This window comes from Protomyctophum parallelum, assembly GCF_964188405.1.
Source record: "Protomyctophum parallelum genome assembly, chromosome: 4".
NCBI lineage: Eukaryota > Metazoa > Chordata > Actinopteri > Myctophiformes > Myctophidae > Protomyctophum > Protomyctophum parallelum.
The window spans coordinates 28,397,630-28,418,414 of NC_139700.1; positions in this window are offsets into that span (position 1 = coordinate 28,397,630).

The following is a 20,785-nucleotide window of genomic DNA, read 5'->3' on the forward strand; positions in this document are numbered from 1 at the left end:
ACCAGAACTGATGTTGTGTTTGTCTGAAGCAAAGTCATTTAAATGAACAGAGTAGGTTCTGTCAGCTAAGTATGACGAAAACCAAGACAGGGCTGTGCCTGACAAACCTATCCAGTGCTCCAGGCGATGTATTACAATTGAGTGATCGATAGTGTCGAACCCCGCCGTTAGGTCGAGGAGTAGCCAGGAGAACGGATATATTTTTCTTGTCAGTGGCCACCCTAAGATCGTTTACTACTTTTAAAAGAGCTGTTTCAGTGCTATGGCCCTTTCTGAAGCCAGATTGAAATTTATTGTGTACCTTGTTGTTCTGGAGAAACACATTCAACTGATTAAAGATAATCTTTTCTATGATTTTGCCAAGAATGGGCAGATTAGAAATGGGTCTATAGTGTCCTAGGACAGAGGGATCTAAGTTGTGTTTTTTAAGTAGTTGCCTGACCACAGCCATTTTCAGTAGATCTGTGGCAGATCACACACACGCACCCGCATGCATGCACCCGCATGCCCGCACGCACGCGCGCACGCACGCACGCACACACACACACACACACACACACACACACACACACACACACACACACACACACACACACACACACACACACAAACACACTCACTTTCTCCCACAGCCATGAACTGTAAAAAAAAAAGAAAAAGAAAAAAAAAAGAAAAAGAAGAAAATACCAATGTGTATCTTCAGGATGCCACCAGCATGGCACCAAAATGTGGGATTCCTTACGAACCGTCATAAAAAAGTGTGACTCCTTACCCTGCTCCAAAACCGATCTAAAAGAGCACTAACAGATGTCTGCAATTTGTAACTGGCCCCTGTAAAAAGTCTAAGCTCATCACCGGAAATGGTGAGCATAGGCAATTGCAGGACCCCTACGAATAAATCTATAATTTACTTATAGATTGACTATTTCCGCTGTTGGTGTACAACAAAGCACAGTCATGTCAGTCAGTTATGCAGAATGTCCAGTTATACTATTTGTAAATAACCAAAGTGGTATCTAAATTACGGAATCAAAGAGATTGTTTTTTCTTTGATTCCCTAATTTAGATACCTTGGCATATCTTTTCAAATGGGGGGTCTGTGGGTTAATTAGTGTCAATTCTGGGGTCCTTGACATGACAAAGTTAGGGGAACCACTGCCCTGGGTGAATGAATCCACTCAGTGAATGGGTGAATGAATCCATTCAGTGAATGGGTGAATGAATCCCCTCAGTGAATGGGTGAATGAATCCCCTCAGTGAATGGGTGAATGAATCCCCTCAGTGAATGGGTGAATGAATCCACTCAGTGAATGGGTGAATGAATCCACTCAGTGAATGGGTGAATGAATCCACTCAGTGAATGGGTGAATGAATCCCCTCAGTGAATGGGTGAATGAATCCACTCAGTGAATGGGTGAATGAATCCCCTCAGTGAATGGGTGAATGAATCCCCTCAGTGAATGGGTGAATGAATCCACTCAGTGAATGGGTGAATGAATCCACTCAGTGAATGGGTGAATGAATCCACTCAGTGAATGGGTGAATGAATCCCCTCAGTGAATGGGTGAATGAATCCATTCAGTGAATGGGTGAATGAATCCCCTCAGTGAATGGGTGAATGAATCCCCTCAGTGAATGGGTGAATGAATCCACTCAGTGAATGGGTGAATGTACTAAACGCACATTGTAATGTTGCTTTGTATGAAGGCGCTTGAGAAATCAGACCATTTATTTTCTGTTCACAGCTTGTATTGTGTCAATTGCTATATTTCCAGATTTTGTGTATTGTTTGTGTTCTACATAGTCATTACATTTCAATTATCGAATTGAGGTTTTTGGTCATGAATCACTCTTCTTTCCAGCGAATATTTGTGGCTAGACTGTTCGAATCAATCTGTGTTGTCCCTTCTTACCAAAAAAGAAAAACAGAAATGTGAAAAATCAGTTGTTCATCTGTGGTCTGGGTATTTCTGAACATGTGTACTGGACTGGGCCATCGGATTTGCTCCCCGTAACTGACGTAACATGCTGCTGGCTGCTTAAAATAATCCTACCCAGCAGGGAGAGAAAACTATTCTAATGTTGCGTTCACACGGGGCAGATTAAACAATGCAGTCTACCATTCATTGTCAAAGGAAGCCGGGGACATGACGTTGCAAAAACAATGCATAGCTGCACCAAATCAACTCACAACGTGTCTTTGCATCGTTTCATCTGCCCGTGTGATCGCACCATAAACCCAGCAACCGCATTGTGGCGAAAGCGTTTGTGGAAAATAGCATATTGACATGCTAAGTTACAACGTGTCTGGACATGAATTTAAGTTTTTTCTTCCCCCGCGACTCCGGTGAAACACTGGCAACGATAGCAACACATCAAAAAGTAAGTTGCTTAAGAGGTTCTATGAACAAACACTGAAAGTTTGGCTGTGTATTCCCGTAAAATGATACCATACTTGCGATAGACCCTCGTGCGTGGCCGTGGCTGGTAAACAACAGCACAGTGTGTCGAACGGTCAGTCGGTAAGGTCAACTCGGGTGATTATTATTTTTTTTTTTTCCAGAAATCACCCATGCTTAAAATATGTTTGCGTGGACATAAATGTGCATCTCTTTGTAGTGGCGATGATTGTTTCCTCTAGGCCGCTTCTATCGTCATCCTCGTCTGGTGGCGTCGGGTTGTTTACGGAGTTGTGGTCAGTGCCTGCCCGGTGAAGGCCAGGTCAGTTCCGGGTGTGGTGTTAATCAGACTGGCTGTGGAGGTGCTACAGACAACAGATGTTGGCCGGAGTGAATCACCCTGGGGAGAACGGAACACACCAGCCACACATGTCTGGAACACAATGACCGCATGCTTCAGACAAACACAACCGCACGTAAACACGCACATGTGCCAAGTGACACGCTGGCACTGAAACTTGTGCATGCACGTGTATACACACACTCTGGTGCACTGTAAAGCATATAGGTACAAATTATAGGTGTGTGTGTGTGTGTACTGTAGGCGTACACTCGCACACACATGCTGTACACATGCACGCACGCACACTATCTCTATCTCTCTATCTCTCTCTCTGTATGCACACACACGCACATGACAAACATACACGCACACACACACACACACACTGAATACCAGTGGTGGAAAGTAACTACTGTAAGTACTTTTAGTACTGTACTTAAGTACAATTTTGAGGTATTTGTACTTTACTTGAGTATTTCCAATTTCCAGTACTTTTACTTCTACTCCACTACATCTCAGAGCCAAAATTTGTACTTTTGTTACTAGTTACTTTGGAGAAATTTTGATTAGAAAACATACCGTTAGCCGACCTATGCCGATACTTTTGTACTTTTACTCAAGTACATTTTCAATTCCATACTTTTACTTGTAACGAAGTAGTTCTAAATTGCAGTATTTTTAAAACAATTGAGTACCTTTTCCACCACTGCTGAATACACAATCACACACATTCATGCAGGCACATTCAAAAGGACCAGAAAAACAACAGAAGGAAAAACAGAGGGGTTACCCCGTCATCTCTGATTATGACATTCCCAGATGCCAGACATGCGTTGGTAAGTCTGAATCATGTTCCACAATGCCAACTATGTAATTCTTCCTCCAGCCCCATTCTCTCCCTCGTATATACCCTCTCGCCCTCTCTCTCTCTCTCTCTCTCTCTCTCTCTCTCTCTCTCTCTCTCTCTCTCTCTCTCTCTCTCTCTCTCTCTCTCTCCGTTCCTGGAAGCTTGTTGGTATAATGGCAGCCAGACAGCAGTGAATCAGTGAGACACTTGGCCTCATAACACCAGCGCTGTGTCCGTGCTTCAAGACGTTGCACATGTACAGTAGTGGTTCTATACAGCACTGTGTCCGTGCTTCAAGACGTTGCACATGTACAGTAGTGGTTCTATACAGCGCTGTGTCCGTGCTTCAAGACGTTGCACATGTACAGTAGTGGGTCTATACAGCGCTGTGTCCGTGCTTCAAGACGTTGGCTGCACATGTACAGTAGTGGGTCTATACAGCGCTGTGTCCGTGCTTCAAGACGTTGCACATGTACAGTAGTGGGTCTATACAGCGCTGTGTCCGTGCTTCAAGACGTTGCACATGTACAGTAGTGGGTCTATACAGCGCTGTGTCCGTGCTTCAAGACGTTGCACATGTACAGTAGTGGGTCTATACAGCGCTGTGTCCGTGTTTCAAGCCAGTGGTTGGGCATCAGTGTTGTAGAACAGTGGTTCCCAAACGTTTTCGTGCCAAGGACCCCCAAATTGACACTAATCAGCCAGCGGACCCCCATTTGAAGAGATATGCCATGGGGACCCCCATAAGAGAAGACGGCTCTAGCAGTGATTATCAACACGTTTAATTTCAAGGACTCCCCAGTTTGACATGCAATTAGTCTACAGACCCCCATTAAATGGCATTTCTATCTCTGGGACCCCCAATTTGTATTGTAAAATCAATGTTAATTTAACTCTGAGTGTTACCTATATACGGGTCCATTTCGTTCTATTTGTACAGTTACATACCCATAAGGGTCCATTTGGTTCCAAACTATCATTTAGCTGGGGGACCCCTGGAACTCCCTCAAGGTCAAGGACGCCTGGGAACTTTGGGAACCCCTGTTGTAGAAGGAGGGACGGGGGGGGGGGGGGGCGGGGGATCGCCTCGCCTCGCCTCTCCTCTGATGTCTGCCAACGTGGAAAAGAGTGTTTTACTGTCAGCGAGGGGGCTCTAAGTCATTTCCAGCCCCACAAGGAACATTTTACACTTTATAAAGGGCTTTTTTAGTCACTCCACACACTCATAGGAAGAAACAAACAAGCGTGCGGTGCAAACATCTCCCACTGTGTTTTCCCCCCTCTCCATCTCCACCGTAATGTCTCTTCTCACACGCACGCACACACACCATGACGTGCACACGCAGACACATGCATGCGTGCGCACATTCACATGCACTAGTACACGACATATGTGTCATGTATGTGACATGCACACACACACGGGCACACATGCATGTGCACGCGTCACACGCGCGTTCACAGTCGACAGCTTAATTACGTGCACACGCAGACACACGCATGCGTGTGCACACATTCACATACACACGTACACACACACACACGCACACACACGTACGCACACACGCACACACACGTGCACAGGCATTCATAATCAGAATAATTACACACAGAAGTTGTTGAATGCCGTGTCCAAAAAGGAGGTATTTACACTTGTATTTATTTGTATGTTCAAATATTCAATTTGTGTCGTAGACTTTACTGGAAGTGCCTTCTGGCCAATGCCAGGGAACAGCATTTGGGTCCACTTTAAGAGATGATATGAGGCCAGACAGGCGGAGAGATGAAAGCACAGCGAGCAGAGAAACAAACAGAACAAACGCTGTAACACAGATCAGGAAAACACATGCGCGCGGGTGCACACACATAGGCTATACTACACACGCACACAAAGGAGAGTTTGGGAAGGGCATGGAAGTATACTCATGTACTTGAGTAGAAAGTATCAAGACCGCAATGCAGAAATACTCTGTTCCAAAATAAATGTGTAGTAAAATGTGCAAGCATAAAAATGCAGGCGTAAATAATACTTCATACTATTACATCAGTCCCATTCTACGAATACCTTCTATAAAGTAAATAGAAAATGCCTCAAAATTCTACTTAAGTATGGTACATGCTTGACTAGATATACTTAGTTACTTTCCACCACTGGGTTTGGGAAGGGCATATACGTAGAAGAGGGAGCAAAAAAAAGAAATGAAAAAAAGGTAATGGAGGAAGGGAGGGAGGAACACTTTGTTGTAAGCTTGGTTGATTGTAAATAGCAACCAAATGGCCCAGAGAATGAGCGGCGCACTGGTTGAGAGTGCTGAGAGATGGTTCCCTGTGATGGCTCCATAGATGGATGGGAGGGAGCCGTTTGAGATCAGATGATAAAGTTACTGTACAAAAAAAACAAGCCCTGACCATAGCTTTCCAGGAATTAGTTCTTTCTGCAGCCGTTTGTGTTACGATGAGCCCTGTGGCGCATGGTTGGTGGTTGGTGGCAAAAAAAAAATCAAGTCTTGAAATTTGAGACGCTTTTAATGTTGCAGCTGGATAACTGTACGGTGGAAAAAAAAGACTTGGTGGATGTGCAATTGCATCAGTGTGTGTGTGTGTGTGTGTGTGTGTGTGTGTGTGTGTGTGTCCGTGCGTGCGCGTGTCAGTGTGGCAAAATGCGCATGTATATAGGCACACACTGTGTGCCTATATGCATGCTCATTTCGACACTCATATGTTTGTGTCAATGGTGTCATTGGTGTGTGTGTGTTGATTCTACCGTCTGATGGTTTCTTAATAGTGTGTGCGTGTGTGCGTATGTGTGTGTGTGTGCGTGTGTGTGTGTGTGTGTGTGTGCGTGTGTTGCTGTGCGTGTGTGTGTGTTGGTGTGCTCTCCATGGGTGTCTACACCCGTGTAAAGCATCCCGCGGAGAGGTCTCTCCCCTAGAGCTTGGCAGCACACACACACACACACACACACACACACACACACACACACACACACACACACACACACACACACACACACACACAGAGAGACACACACGCACGCACACACACACACACACACACACAGAGGGGAGGTTGAACAGTGGCTGGACGAGGGCAAAATCCAGCAGCATTTTTTTATTTATGACCTATAAAATCCATGTAATTTGGTGGTTAACTTTAATGGGTAACATTTGAAATCCCTCTTTGTCTTCCCCTCTTTAATCGTTTCCACATTAAATGAGGCAACTGTCAAAATAGGATGATGTCATCATGTTAGGTCGCCCACATTTGCCACCGTCCGTACAGTATTTATACAGCGTGTGACTTTTTGTTTGGTTCGACAGAATTTAGACGTTCGACTTGAGTTACGAGTGAGCAGGAAAATGTGAGGAATGTCTGAGTCATTGTGTGTGTGTGTGTGTGTGTGTGTGTGTGTGTGTGTGTGTGTGTGTGTGTGTGTGTGTGTGTGTGTGTGTGTGCGTGCGTGCACTGCTGCTGTTGGTACAGTTACAGGTACAGTCCGTGTCGCGTCTGTCTGAGCGCACGTTTTAATGACCTTGGCAAGAGGGTTAGGAAAGGAATCCGTCGCTGGGCTCCTGCAGCAGCTACTGTACAAGATCCAGTGATGGAAGATTTTTTATTTTTTATTTTTTATTTTTACTTAGTAACCAACGTTTTTAAATAATTATGAGTTTAAACTTCAGTGATGCTTGTGGAACTCGACTTCGTCTTGTTCCTTACGGAATCACTGTCGTGGCAATAATCACGTTAACCCACACCCTCTCGTGTAATATTGCTTAATTTAATATTGTAAAACTTATGTGAAGTGAGGGGCCTTTGGGGTGCCGGGTGCTTATGTCACGCAAAAGCATCCCCCCCCCCCCCCCCCCCCCCCCCACACACACACACACACACACGTTTTTCAATGAATACAATGTTATGTCATATTATGTTATATTATAACCTTTTCAATTGGGGTGGTTGTATTTTGTACAGATTGGGTCAAAGTTCACCTATAGACATAGGATGCGACACGAAAGACCTGATGGTCAAGATTCAGTTTATCCCCTGAGCAAGGAGGCAGGCTATCGCTGCCTATCTAGCACAATGGTAAGAAACATAAAATAAAAATATCAGCACTTGCACAGGTTCAAATCCCGGTTAAAACAGGAGAGTTAAAGCTTGAAATATACTACTTGAGCCACAGTACATTTACTTAGTTACTTTCCACCAGTGGTAAAAGTGTATAGACTGACAGAGCCGGCGGGCTGCAGTAGCCCGCTGTGTGGTGACATTGTGGCTGGGCTAGTGCATGCTATTTTCCTTTGGCATCAAAGGGGGGAGACCAGAGAGGCCCACAGCTGTCTAATGATAATTTTCTTTTTCTTTTTTTTTTGCGGCCGAAAGTTGAAAGCTTTGGCCGGAGTTGCAAAGTTTTTGTGAGTCCACTTTAATGGTAATATTGTGGACGGGTTTTATTCACAGAGCCTCGGCGTACGGGAAATGCTTGCGCGCGGTAGTTTATTTGTTCAATCTGGTGGTAACGGTGCATATGGTAATGCTGCATGCACCGGGCAGCAAACATCTGTAGAATCTCTCTCTCTCTCTCTCTCTCTCCCTCTAACCCCAGAAGAACTAAATGCTGCAGGGTTAAGTCTATATAATCTATGCTTCGGTTAAAAACAGTCATCTTGACAGTCTGTCAAGATGGCATACTGTATTTCCCAATTGAAAAACGGCGGAAGATACTCTTGTCGAAGTGTTGTGCGGACATGTCGCCCGCTACTTTTCTGTGTGGCCCGGCGGTGGCTCAGAGGTAGAGTGGCCGGGTGGTATCCGCAAGGTTCCCAGTTCAAACCCGGGCTCCCCCAGAGTTGGTGTCGAAGTGTCCTTGAGCAAGGACACTGAACCCCTAATTGCTCCTGATGTGCAGGTTGGTGCATGCACTTTTTTGAAAAAGATTATACCTCATATACACCTAAATACACCTGATGATCATGTTTAAGTGTGGAAAGAAATCACGGCACTCCATCTTTAATAAATTGTCACTTGATTTTTTTTCTGATTCCATAGGCTCTACCATTATACACATGCCCCATTTTGGAAATAACTCTTCCTACTTCTGGGCCTCTTCCAACTTCCTTTACAGGTGTTACAGATTATATTAATTAAGGCTCTGTAGTGTACAGTGATTTCAAGAGTAATGGAACCAAATGGACACTTATGGGTCCATTTGGTGACCCGCTCAAGGACCCGCTCAAGGTCACTTTTAGACCCACTGGTGTAGCAGAGTGTTTCCAGTGAGCCAACATGCACAATAGCAGCACCCTGACTCTGACCAGAATGGAACAGAGCCTTCATTAGTATCATCGGTAACACCTGTGAAGGATGTCGAGGCCCCGCCCGGAAGTAGGAATATAGCATATAGCCTATTCAGTTCACTGAAAGCTTGTTCCCGTCGACATTGTACTAATTTCACAGTCCATTGATCTATTTAAATGGTTAAATGAACTCTCAAGATTTGACTGTGTTGGATCAACATTGGGAGTGGGACCAAACACCTGACAACAAAAAGGAACTGAGGTTACAGAAACAGTGCGGTCAACCGGTGGTTAGTCTCGCGTAGCCAGACAACTATTCCACAATCTCCGAATGCTATAGAGTCTGGGACTATATCCCCCATGAGCTGAGTAAGGAAGCTGCCATTTCCGTTCACGAAAATATATTTTAAAATATCTTTAGAGCTTATTTTTTTATTTCCTTTTCTGCTAAGCAACAAGCTATATATATATACTTAGATGTTTTAGGATTAGGATAAATGTGCGCGTCTGTAAAGACGAAACAGAAGTGGCGAGGAGGCTCCACTTCCTCTTTATCGCTTACACATGATAGCTCTTCCATTGGCCAAGACTGTATGATGAAGCGTTTGGAAACCGCGGAGGCAACAGTCTGGTAACGCGAGACTAACCGGTGGCCTCTATGGCATTGGTCCACAAAATGGGGTACTTACTACTGGGTCCTTGGGGGATCGCCAGCAAAAAGTATTTAACATAGCATCAAAATCATTTTAACTACTTTATCCATTTATAGGTTGGCTATTTGAAAATAGCAGCTCTATGAGCTCGAGCTTGTAGCATGGGGGGGGTCCCTAGCACAAGACATTTTCAGATGGGGCGTCCATGACCAAATATATATTTTGGGTGGCATGAAAAGGTTTGAGAACTATTGGCCTGTGGCCTACACATGACCTCTGCACGTGTCAGCCGCGAGGACACGTGCGTCACGTGCCCACTCACTGCTGGGTGTGTTACTTTGTGTCGTTGTGGGGCGACGCCAGTGTGGCAGGTTTTTATTGTCTCGTTTCATCCCCACGTCTGCTGGGGTTGAAGGAAAGAGTGGCGAGAGAGGAAGAGAGAGGTCAGCTATTCTGGGGAACGCCCTTAAATAGAATTGTTTTTGTGCCATAGATCAGGGTTTCCCAAACGTTTCAATTTCAAGGTCTCCCCTTGTTAACTCTGACAGTATACAAATTAAATGTTCCATGTGTATACTGTCAGAGTTACAGACTTGTAATGGTCAATTTAGACCCCCTAAAGGAACCCACAGACTCCCCAGAAGTTTTTTTTCTAAAGAAACTGAAAGTCTAATAAAAAAAACAAAAGACTAACAAAGCCACAGTATTTCACAATCAATCTTACAGGTGGCTGCAATTTGAAAATGGCCCCCAGCAAGCCAAACGACGTCATGATGACGCCCTCCGACTCATCCGGTGACGTTCAGGACTAGGCCAGATCCCAGACCACATGGGGAATGATCTTTACGTCATTTCACCAGTTATATATCACCCATTCTTGAGATAAGGGACAAAACTTTTTTCAAACTAGATTTTTTTTTTTTTAAGATACATTCAAATCAAATAGTATAGTATTTGTAGACACAGGTCTCAGCTACCAATCTTGAGAAGGAACAGGTTTTTCGCATAACATTTCTTTCTAAAATGGGACATTTATGCACTTAATACCTGATTCATGTCAACTCCGTCAGACACACTAAAATCCCTTTTAATTGAATTTGATAATTTCAACAATAATATAAAGTCCTCAGTTATCTTATAATGGCTTTCAGTAATCAAGTTAAGTAATACAATTATTTTAATATTGTTTTGTTCCAATATCACACTATTATGAAATATCCAATTTCTCAAATCCGTCATTTCAACCTTTATTTTCAATATTATAACATGAAAACCATGTAAAAAAAAAATCATCATTACGTATCATTTCAGTTGGTGTTTCAATACATAAGCACAAAAGATTTAACATCGAATTTTCTATTTCTTTGGAAATTAACAAAAACATCACGGGACGAACGTCTGACGGAGTTGACGAACATCTGACGGAGTTGACAAGTTTAACTGATTTAGGTTCTAGACCACCTAGGATCTTGATTCTGGTGACTAATCCCACATTTTCAAGGATGAGGAATACAGTGGTACTATTTAGATTTGCCCTGTGACCATTTTTCAAAATGGCCGCCACCTGCTGTTATTTTACAATAACTCAAGTTCTACACCACCTAGGATCTTGATTCTGGTGACTAATCATACATTTTCAAGGATGTGGGATACATTGGTACTATTTAGATTTGACCTGTGACCATGGTAGAAATATTTCAAAATGGCTGCCAACTTTCTGTTATTTCCCAATAACTCAAGTTCTACACCACCTAGGATCTTGATTCTGGTGACTAATCATACATTTTCAAGGATGAGGAATACAGTTGTACTATTTAGATTTATCCTGTGACGATGGTAGACATTTTCAAAAATGGTGGACCTGCTATTATTTTACCAATTTACCAATTTACCAATATTATCAGAATAATGTCAAATCTGTGAATAAATTTCTTACCAAGAATGTTCTTCACCAATGTGTTTGTAAAGGTGTCTACTAACATATCCCACATTAGTTGCTATTGAAACACCCTAGGGGCATTTTTGACAGCTGCTGAAAGGTGGGTACCATCAACAACCAATATAAGGCTAAATGTTCTAAATTGCTTAAAATGCTGTAAGTAGCATGTGGCATGTCAAACTAGGGGCTTTTCATGATTCTGAATCCATCCCAAGCATTAGGTTTGCACAAAAAACACTACGTTGGCTAAAAACGGCCATAGCCATCATCACAGATGTGATGAAGTCAGCACATTTGGGCAAGTGGCTATGGCCAAACTAGGGGGTCTATGGCCAAACTAGGGGTCAAACTCCTTGGGCTAAATTCGGTGAGGTGAGGAGTGAACAGTGAGCGAAAGACTGAAGACAGAAGATCTGGCTTCAGGACTATCAGGCAGGATGTGCAGACACTGAAGGCATCAGTGTCTTTCTCTGTGTCCCCAGCATGTCAACCAAAGCAATGTTACCAAATCAAATGAGCCTTCACCTCAAGTCACCTGGGGCTGGGTGAGCAATCATATCCTGTATCTAGCCTCACAACTAAATACAGACACTTGGCCAGACTGCCGTTTGAAAGGGTCAAACCCCTCATCCTGATTGGGGAAGACCACCCCACCTAATCACACCAACAGAACAAGTGAGGTTGGGGCCTCCAGGTGGGCCAGCAGCCATCTGCACAAGACTGGGCTGGACCCTGCAGGAAAGCAATCTCCAGCCAAGACAATGTAAGTTGACTATAACAGAGCCCCAGAACACAGAGCTCATGAGAAGGATGGAGAAACACTGGCAGGAGGCCACCAAGATACAACGCCCCAGAGACCCAGAGTGTGGCACCGCTGGCAGTAAGGAGATCAACTGCTGCAGCAACGATGTCATGAAAGGCAAGTCTCCACCAAAAAAACCCTGAACCTAATCGGGGTGTCAAGAGACCAAAGTTTCTCTCCCACAGTTCCCTGCAGTGGCCAGTGAAGTCAAACTGTGCATCTGTACCTGAAAGGGACAAGTCAAAGGCCAGAAAGCCCACCTCCTTTTAATGTCCTGTCAGTAGCAACTCAACCTGCACCTGAAGTAATCCCTGACCCCTCCCAGAGAAAGTTCATCCTTGAAAATGTAATGATTAGTCGCCAGAATCAAGATCCTTTGTGGTCTAAAACTTGAGTTATTGATAAAATAACAGCAGGTTGGTGGTCATTTTGAAAAACAATGGCTGCCATGGTCACAGGACAAATGTAAATAGTACCACTGTATTCCTCATCTTTTAAAATGTATGATTAGTCGCCAAAATCAAGATCCTAGGTGGTCTAAAACTTGAGTTATTGTAAAATAAGAGCAGGTGGCGGCCATTTTGAAAAACAATGGCTGCCATGGTCACAGGACAAATCTAAATAGTACCAATGTACCCCACATCCTTGAAAATGTATGATTAGTCACCAGAATCAAGATCCTAGGTGGTGTAGAACTTGAGTTATTGTAAAATAACAGCAGGTGGCGGCCATTTTGAAAGATGGCTGCCATGGTCACCACGAGACAAATCTGTGATATAGCCAAAAATGTTCCTTAAGGCATGCTCTAACTGTGTGCCAAATTAGAATACGTCCCATTATTCAAAAACTATAATTTTATTGTTTTAGGAACACTTTTGTCAACTCCGTCAGATACATGTCAACTCCGTCAGACACAAAACCTGACGGAGTTGACGTCTAACGGAGTTGACACAATTGCATTTGTTTTCATCTTAACCCTCTGTAGTACAATGTAGCCATTTAGTTTTTTCTTCAGTTGTTAGCTAAACCTAACCCTAAACTAAAATACTAAACATTATTTTGGAATTCTTAACAACAATAATAATGTCCTGACGGAGTTGACATGTAAAAGCTGTGACCACATTGATATCAACATTGTTTGTTTAAAATAACAAACAATGGAATGCTTGTCAGACCAGGTGCTCCACTGTTGCAACAAATATAAACAGGACTTGGAAAAGGAGTCTTCAGGCTAAATCTGTCGACAATATTTTCTGATTTATTTAAGACTTTTTAAAAACCTGACGGAGTTGACGGAGACGTGGGACACACATTTGATATGAGATATTTATAGGAAAATATAAATTAAAATGAACTGTGTATATTGTTTGCTATGTTGTTGACAATCTACTTTCATTTAGTATGTATATTTATGCTATTGTGACAGTATTAGACACTTTTTTGGCTGTTTGAAATTGTGACCACTTGCTGGGGACAGGCTAATTACAGGCATTTTTGGGTACAGAGCCTGCTTTTAACTAATTCAGATGGAATATGAAAATAATTATAATGAAATGAATGTCATAAGAATACACAACTGTATTACATATAACTTTGCGAGTGCTTTTATTTTTATGAATTAATTTATTTTTAACATAAATAAGGCTCTTATGTGTGGGACATGTTTTTTCCACTTTTGTCCCTCATCTCAAGAATGAGTGATATATAGTAATATAGCTTATTCTGGGCCAGATCTGACTAGTTATTGCAACCGCAGGTCCGCATTTACTATGAAATCGTACATATTTGTCGGTCAGTCAAGCCTCCATATATGGTGCCCAGGTCTCGTGACATCTTGTGACATCATCAGGGATGTCATAGTAAATGTGACGTGCTGTCTCAATTAAGCCCATATATGGAGATCCCTGATGTCATCAATATTGGCCAGCAACTCTACATCTGACCTCAAACCTCAAACCCTTAGATCTACATATATGGATATATGTCAGAACCTGTTGTGACATTCCATAATTATGTTGATCCTTCCCCATCCATCCTTCCTGTTCGATGTCTCCCTTTTGACTGATGAAAAGAAAGCAGGGGCTCGCAACTCACTTTATGATGCTTATGCTTATGATTTATTTAGCGACAGGCAGGCAAAACAAAATAAATTGCCCCCCATTTGAAAAGATATACCAAAAGAGAAGATTTTTACGGCTCTAGCAGTGATTCTCAACTTGTTTAATTTCAAGGACCCCCAGTTTGACATGCATTAGGCTATATGGACCCCCATTTAAAGGCATTTCTCTCTTTGGGACCCCAATTTATATTGTAAAATCAATGTTAATTTAACTCTGAGGGTGTACAAATGGAACCAAATGACCCAATAGGGTCCATTTGTACACTCTCAGTTACAGACCCATAGGGGTTTGACTCCTAACTACCATTTAGCTGGGGACCCCCTGAAACTCCCTATATGGTCTCTAGGGGTCCCACTGTCTTAGTGAAATGGACGGCTATTCGGTGGCACTGCAGTCACTGAAGCATGTGATGTGTGATACTGTATGCATTATATTGCACGCATGGGGGTGGGGGTCCCTCTCTTTTCACCCCTTTATCAGGAACAAAAGAAACTAAACAGAACATCAATCTTGTCCATGCAGGAAACATGGTCCGTCGCTTCAGATAAGGGCCTTAATTCATTTTGACCCTGCCGTGGGACTTCACCCTTGGCTGTGACTCCGTGAGTCATTACGCTGACCTATTACAGTGGCATTCCAAACTGCTAGGCGTTTGATGTCGCCCTCTGGGGCAATGGGACTGGACAGCTGCCCGCTACTCATTCGCATTCAGGGGTTCCCCCATTGACCATTCACCAACTCGGCTGGCCCGAGCCGCCGCTACGCTAAAAAAACAACAGCTCTCATTAGGATGAAGAATCTGAAGGGGGGAGAAAAAAAACTCTGCCATGGTCTGATCAGCCCGCCGTGCCTCACACAACGTGCATTGTACATTAAGCTATTGGTCTTTTTAACTCGGATTCTACGCTGGCTGAACAATGAGGATTTGTGCAGTATTAAGCAAAGACAAACGAGCAGCACGTTCTGTGTTTGCTCTGTTTAGATCAAAGCTCGTCAAATGCCTCCAACAAGATTTTGCAAGAGAAGTGGGACAGGGGAGCGAGTGGGACTCCACAGTCTGACACCATGCACCACCACCGCACAGTGGAATGGAAAGCCGGAGAGATGTGTTCTTGCAGTCAAGCAGCTTAAAAGGAGCAGTGTCAGTGTCGCGCGTGTGTGCACGTGTCTGCAAGTGTGTATGCAAATACAGACGCGCACACACACACACGATGAAGAAGGTGCGTGTGTGCGTGCGTGTGTGTGTGTGTGTGTGTGTGAGAGAGAGAAGGGTAAGCGAGGGAGAAAGAAAGAGGGAGTGAGGGAGAGAGAGAGAGAGGCTGTTGAGACAACTGCAGATGGCAGCATACCACTGTGACCTTTGAAAGTGAGGAGGAGTTTTCTCCCTCCCTGAGGTCTTAATACCCTGACAACAGAGACAGTCAGTGGATTTCTAAACTCTCTGGTCTGAACTGGAACTTAATCTCATGACGAGTCGGGCAAGAATTAAAATCCCCTCTCTCTCTCGAAAGGCATTAAATCTACTTGAAGTCTGTTACTGCCACCACGGCTGCCGCCGTTATGACAAGCATTACCGCCTCTGATGCATTAAGCGCGATCAATCCCTGTAATGAACTCAACTCACAGGTCACTGTGACCCAAAAGGAGACTCACTAGGACCCAACCCGGCCAAATAAGGCACAGTCAGCAACTGGGGAAATCCTTATGTGCTGTGAGGTCTTCCCATTTTGTCAGCCTTTTGGAAAGCCTGCGCCGCTAAAAGACAGATCTCCCACATGAACACCCCCCCTCTCTCTCTCTCTCTCTCTCTCTCTGTCCCGCACTCACTTTTTTAAGAAGCTCTTAGCATGAAATTGTTTCAGTATGATTACGGAGGAGATGTGTGTATATATTTTTATTTTTTGCCTTACTGCATGGCTACCGACCAGAAGGAATGTCCCGGCATGTTGCAGGTGATAGCAATTAGCGGACCGGAGGCGTTTGGACATCACACATCCTGTGTGACATCATCATCATCATATCACGGCTGCTCTGAAAAACGTACTCAATTATTGTCGGCGGAAAGGATGACTTCATTCTTGAATATTGTTGCTATTATACTGTACAACATACTGTATACAAAAAGAATGAGGGCCGTCTGTGAATACCGTTAAACCACATGCCGACCATGGCTCCGTTTAACCCAGTAAAGACCTGAGGTTCAACAAATGTCCTCTAAAATATGTTTTCTGAAAACCCGTATGCTGCTATATCAGTGACGCTCAAACTTTTTCATGACGACGACGACCCCCAAAATTATATGTATTTGGCCGCGGACTCCTGTCTCAAAAAGTGTTTGTTCCAAATGTGAATTAACACCCAGTGGCGTGCACAGACATTTAGAGGGGCACGTGCTCAAGTGAAAAAAAGGGCACCTTGTGCAGTGCATGGAACCAGCCGGTTGCCTTATTAGTGTGAGATTTATAGATTTCTTTAGAAGCTTTTTTTTATCAAGAATTGAATAATGTCACCATGGTCCACATACTGTACAGTGTACACTGTACACAAAAAAAAACAGTTCTTTTTTTCAAAAGGGCCCATTGTCAAAATGGCAGCTAGGGCACCTCTGTGCACGCCACTATTAACACCCTACTTTATCATATAAGCGTCACAAAAAACTCATCTAAAGCAGCAGATCTACAAGCTCAAAGTATATTTGAAGGTTGTAGATCTGCTAATTTTGCTATTTAGTTTAATTTGAATCGTGACAAGTAACGGTTTCCACCTGCCAACATGGTGGAATGCATTGGACCCGTCCATCGCACTGGTGCTCACAGCCAGGGACGTGCAGAGAGTGTTAGAGGGGCAGGGGCTGAAATCCCTTTAAGAGGGCACTTTTGGACAAAAATAGCAGAAATAGCAGATCTACAAAATAGCAGATCTCAACGCGTTGCGTGGGACGCGTTGAGAGCTTGTAGATCAGCTATTTTTGGGGCGCAACCCAGGACAATTTTATTCTAAACGTATTTGTTCGACAGTAGAAATACAATACAATATATTATCACAGTGAAATGCATGTAAGCAAACATGAAATTGCACAAATCAAGGCAATACGGTGGCCTTTTTTTCATATTGCATATAAAATGTTGAATCCACTCTATGGCAAACTGTTTTAGAATCACTAAATATAAAATGTGTTCTTGAAATAAGCTCTGTACTGGAATGCTTCAAAGGCTTTTATCTCAACTTCTTAATTTGACGTTCACGTTCAATGACATTCAAATAAATATATCTTCAACTATTTTCAGATTTCAAGTTATAATGCATCATTTGAAAGAGCCTACACTAACACACTTTCACAATCAGTTAAAAACGTCTAAATTACTGTGACCTACTTGCATATGCAGTGTACAGCATGCATCCACACACAGACTTCTTTTTAGAGATATACAAAAGAATATGCAGACGAGACGGCATCTCTTTTATGCTTTATAATCCAAGGATGTGAATGTACTGTAACAGCTAAAGTGACATCACGGTACAGTTGGTCTGTTGATCCACGTGATACTGAACCATATTCTTTCCCAGGCAGGCCATATGTGTACCTAAAGTCCAAAATCTAGCACATCAAACAATCTTATCTGCTCAAGGGCAGCCGCTGCTAAGCAAAGGTTTTTGCTCTTTCCCTAGAAAGAAGTATTATTCCCATGAAAGCCACCTGTTTGTGGTTGAAATGTCATATGCAGGGGACCATGCATGTGCAATGCATGATGTGACACACGTCTCTCTGTGTGTGTGCGTGCAGATTAAAAGGGGAAGACTGAAAGGATGAATGAATCATATGAATGAGTGTTGAAATCTCAATGAATGGTTGCAAACACATCCCCCCCCCAGCCCAGTACCTCCCACCACAACGTGTGGCGAGATGGTGTGCAAATAATTCATGGGAGCTGCTATTTCCAGCTTGGAAGGTTCAGCCGTTCTAATTGGTCAGAGATGACCACAACGTGTGGCGAGATGGTGTGCAAATAATTCATGGGAGCTGCTATTTCCAGCTTGGAAGGTTCAGCCGTTCTAATTGGTCAGAGATGTAGACGTGTTGAGCAAACACTGCAGTGGAAGGCAGATGAAGAACTGGACAAGGAAAATATGACAGTACAGTACAGTACAGTACAGTACAGTACAGTACAGTACAGTACAGTACAGTACAGTACAGTAAAAATGACAGTATGTTACAATACAGTAGGCCTACAGTACAATAACACAGTGCAGAGGCAGTCAAATCCATCATTTGTATGCTGTCCAAATCCATTGTTTTTGAGGGGCGCTAGCCCCTCCTATGCCCAGCTTTCCCTGTTTGTGTAAACACAAACATTGAAGACAAAAGTGAGGGCAGAAAAGTGAAGACGCAAATTGTGATTGGCCGGAACAACATTTGTGATGATTTGATTGGCTGAGCACGGAATGTGATGTACCGGTATATGATGTATGATGATAAGAGCCCCTCACTTCATACGGTGTGATTTTTTGTTTAAAAGAAAAGCAGGCTACACAAAGACCCACGACCAGTGACCACTGATGTTAAATATCTGTCAATGAACTTGAATTGGACTTTTGAATAAAGTCATGGTGGATGCTGTGATTCCAGTCACTCCTTGACGGGTTTCCGCAGCAAAATGTGTTAATATAGCATCATTTTATCCACTTTAACCCTATTTTACACTTAAGCTATTAAGCCGATCTAAGCTCACAGTCACAACGTGACGCATTGTGTGCTTGTAGGCTTCCCACACAACACACAAATCTTCTCTTCCCTGACACAACATATTTTCAGATGGGGCTCTGCCCACCAAATACAATATCAATCTTGGGATCCTTGACATGGAAATGTTTGAGAAGCCCTGGTTTCAAGAGACATGACGCACAAGGTGGGCATGCAGGGTAGGATGGATGCTGTTTCTTGGGAGGAGCTGCAGGGTTAGATTCTATACTTAACAGGTTCGTGGAGTTTATGACGGTGACGTACGCCCTTTGCACCAATCACAGTCTGCGTGGAGTTTGGAGTTTGGCTTCTTCACGCAGCAGGGCATTTCTCTTGGCCTCTCCCTGGGCTGCTTCTCTGTTAATAATCAGTCCCACGGAGAGCACTGCAGAAACAATGTAACAACAAGTGTGATAAATGTGAAATTCTGGATTTTACAAGTTGGCCTTCCCTATATCTCACACAATCTCCCCTAAAACAGCAGTTCCCAAAGTGGGGTCTGGGGACCCCCAGGGGTCCTTGAGGGTAATGCATGTCAAACTGGGGGTCCTTGAAATTAAATAACTATCTTCTCTTATGGGGGTCCCTGGCACATCTTTTCACATGGGGGGTTGCGGGCTAGTAAATGTCAATTTGGGGGTCCTTGACATGAAAAGGTTTGGGAACCACTGCCCTAAAATACAATCTTATCACCAACAAGTTTGCAGGTGTTACGGTGGAGGAAAAACATGCTGCTAAGTTCTGCTAACCCACTTCTGTTTGTGTCTGGGATGAGGGAGTTCTTGTTTTGAGTTCACTTAGTGTCCTTTTAATTTTAAACGGGTGAAGTCCACCATGGCTTGCCAACTCGGATTGGCACGTGTGTCAACATGCAAGGCCATCAGCTGTTCGGCACCGGGCACTCGCTTGGCTGGCGGCTTGCTCGGGCACACTTTACGTTGCCTCAGGAAATTAAGGCATTTACTGGGAAATGAACACGTCTACCGGGAAATGTCAATGTCTGTTTTTGGCGCAATGGGGTGGTGTAAAGCTCATTGCCAGTGGAGTGGACTCGTCGGAGCATTCCAAATGCATTCTCTGGAGTGATAAATCACCATCTGGCAGTCTGGTTGACGAATATGGCTTTGGCGTGGCCAAGAGAACGCTACCTGCCTGCATGCATAGCAAGTGCCAAGTTTGATGGAGGAACAAGATTTACGGTCCGAGGCGGTTCATGGTTCAGCCTAGATAATGCCAAAGAAGAGAAATCTTAATGGTACTGTACAATGATATCCATTCCAACTTTGTGGCAATGGTTTGGGGTATTTTGTCGACATAAGTGTTGAAGAACTTGAGTGGCACGCCCTGAGCCCGGATCTCAGTGCCATCGAACACTGTTTGCCAGGAATTCATTCATTAATTCTTCCGCCACTGCCAGTGTTTTTCAGTGATTATTTTATTTTGAAGGCCCACCGGATATAAAAAAATATAAAAAAGGCTGTGTGGAGGACTGGGCGATTGCATTTTCTTGTGTTTACATTGCTTACTGTAAATAGCTCTGGATTAAGAGCGTGTGCTAAATGCCTTAATTGTAAATATTAACTGCAAGCCAATAAGCCTCAGGAATTTGTAGAATTTGGACGTTTCACAGGAATACCAGGTATA